The sequence below is a fragment of the Psammomys obesus genome, unplaced genomic scaffold (genome assembly GCF_907164565.1).
Source record: "Psammomys obesus unplaced genomic scaffold, mPsaObe1.curated_primary_1811, whole genome shotgun sequence".
Classification (NCBI taxonomy): domain Eukaryota; kingdom Metazoa; phylum Chordata; class Mammalia; order Rodentia; family Muridae; genus Psammomys; species Psammomys obesus.
The window spans coordinates 106,377-109,503 of NW_026589465.1; the positions used below are offsets into that span (position 1 = coordinate 106,377).

The 3,127-nt window shown below is 34.8% G+C and overlaps 1 pseudogene; it reads left to right on the top strand.

Annotated features, from left to right (window-relative positions):
• Positions 1-752: 752 nt before the first annotated feature.
• On the top strand, positions 753-1,689 carry LOC129675069 (olfactory receptor 4C15-like; annotated as a pseudogene).
• The last annotated feature ends 1,438 nt before the right edge of the window (positions 1,690-3,127 follow it).

Genomic DNA, 3,127 nt, shown 5'->3' on the forward strand with positions numbered 1-3,127 from the left:
ATGAAGAGGGTTTTTAATTGCATTGTTCAGCATATTTTGTCTTCTGTTGGTAGGTAAGTGTTCTGAGTAGACATTGTAAACTATTTGTCTCTACTTTGTTCCAAGCAGATTAGAAAAAGGGTTAATGCATAGTGTTTTCTTTACGTGTGTGTAATATGTAAATGGTTTCACATGCTTTTTGTTACTCCATTTCAGTAAGCAACTAGAGAAAACAAGTCAGCAATTGAAGGACAAAACATGTGTGGATGTTTTGTGGAAGATAAATAACCAGCATTTTAATTCTACACGATTTCTGAATACCGATGTCAGAAAATTACTTTTTATCTTTTGTTAAAAACAAATGTATTCATGTACACTTTATTTATATTGCTCCCTCCCTTACATCACTACCCCTTCCAAATCATACTATAATCCTTCTCTATAATTTATAATCTCACTTACTATTCAATCAATCTATCTATCTATCTATCTATCTATCTATCTATCTATCTGCCTATCTGCCTATTATCTATCTGTCTACCTATTTGTCTCTCTGTAACTGCACACACACACACACACACACACACACACAATTCACTTCATGTTGATTGTATGAACATGTGTTGGGCAAAGTATTTTTTTTTATCTATTCTCAGGTAAGAAAAATTTGTTTACTACCCAAACTTCTTGATGATAATATATACTTATTTGAAGCATTTTTAAAAATAATTATAGATTTACACAAGCATAGTTGCTTCTACATTCTCCTTGAAATTATGCAAAACCAGAGTTTTGAAAGAGAGTTCATATTCCTTGGACTTTCACAGAACCCTGAAGTCCAGAAAATAATTTTTATTGTATTTTTGTTTGTCTACATTGCAACCGTTGGGGGCAACATGATAATTGTGGTGACTATTGTCTGTAGCCCAGCATTGGTAGACTACCCCATGTACTTCTTCTTGGCTTTCTTGTCCCTATTTGATGCATTCTTCTCTTCTGTCATCACACCAAAGATGGTTGTGGACTCCCTGTATGAGAAGAAAACTATCTCCTTTGAAGGATGCATGATGCAGCTCTTTGCTGAACACTTCCTTGCAGCAGTAGAAGTGATTGTTTTGACAGCCAGGGCCTATGACCGCTATGTAGCAATTTGTAAGCCCTTGCACTACTCTTCCATCATGAACTGGAAAGTCTGTGGCACACTGATGGGGATAGCATGGACAGGAGGATTCTTGCATCCTATCATAAAAATTATTTTCACTTTGCAATTACCCTTCTGTGGACCCATTTATTGATCATTTCATGTGTGATTTGTTCCCATTACTGGAACTTGCTTGCACAGATACACAGATCTTTGGCCTTTTGGTGGTTGCCTACAGTGGGTCTATCTGCATAATAATCTTCTCTATTTTACTTGTATCCTATGGTGTCATCCTGTGCTCTCTGAAAGCCCACAGTTCTGAAGGGCGATGGAAAGCTCTCTCCACCTGTGGGTCCCATATTGCAGTTGTGATTTTGTTCTTTGTCCCATGCATATTTATATATACTTGCCCACCATTTGCTTTCTCCTTTGACAAAATGGTGGCAATATTTTACACCATCCTAACTCCCTTGCTCAGTCCTATTATTTACACTTTTAGGAATAAGGACATAAAAAATGCCATGAAGAAAGTGTGGAAGAGATTCATGGTGGTTTATAATGGAAAGTGAGAAATAGAAAGATATCAGTAAAGATGCCAAAATAATTTTGATAAAAACATTCTGGGTTTTCCTTAGTATTGAATATATCATCTCTTTCACTAGCAAAACTTCTCAAAAGGGTCATAAATGATGTGTTCATGTTATTTAAGGACTAATTCTTAGCTGACAACTCAATATTTTCAAGTGTTTACTAAAGATGTTTGAAATGTATGCTTGCTTATACTGTAGTAATTTAAGAAAAAAATGGAAAGAGAATTTATGTATCTAGTTATTTACCATTTATTCTATCCTATGCACAAGGTCAAACATTTTACAAATTTAAGTGACTCCTGGAAATAAACAGGGTTCAGGACCCATGGACAGCAGAACGGTCACAGAACCTCTGTTGTAGATGTTTCTGTGTCATATAATGCCAGCATGCAGTGTGAGCTTATTATCATCAGGCATATGGTGTAAGTAACATATTGAATTTATTGAGAGATATGGTTTGATTAAATCAATTGTGTATGTTCCTCTAGTGACACTTGAATGCTTTTTCATACTGATTTGGTACGGGAATGGACTTGGGAAGATTCCATGTGGAAATTAGCAGTGATTACTTCTTATTCAAGTATCAAGAAAGAGAACTTGAGCAACTCCTACACTAGAAACATATAGAAATGGAGTGACCTGGCTTTTCACATTACCATAGTTACAAGGTAGCCAGAATACAGAAAGCCAATTTTAAAAGTAGGGGTCATTTTAGTTGTCTTGGTGACTTTAGTTGTCTTTGACTATGAAAATGAAAATAATAAAAATGGAATAATCATCAGTAAAATGACTTTCAATTTAGCCACATAGTACAAATTAACCCCTTAGTTGAGTTTCATTAGTATCAGCTAGCCATGTGGCTCTTGAAGTAAATGTAAAGCCTGAATTTTTCTTGTTATATCAACAGTGATAAAATGTTAATTAATCATATAATGTAGGAACCATACTGAACACTCCATTCCATTCTTTCCTTAATGCTTCATGCCAGTTCAAAGTAAAAGAGTGCATTTTGTGGCATAAGATTTCACCAGAACTTAGAAGGGAGAATTCATGGGGTATTGTGATTAGGTTCCAAAAACCTGAAGCATGCTTGTGCATTACATATGCCCATAGGTGTAACGAAAGCACAGGACCATAATAGAGCTCGCCTCTTCATTTACATGCTTTATCATCTTTCTTCTTCATAACAGGGTTGTATCTGTGATGTCTTTTCCCTACACACAATGATAATTTTTGCTCTTGATAATTTCATTTATTTATGAGTATTAATGAAAAAAAAACTGATTTGGTTTCAATTGTTTTATGATTCTTTAGACTCACATTTTGAAATACAAAGTGAAATAAAACAACAAAACCTCATTCAAGCCAGACTACAGTGATAGACACAGATTTATATCTAAATGCACATGCATTTAAA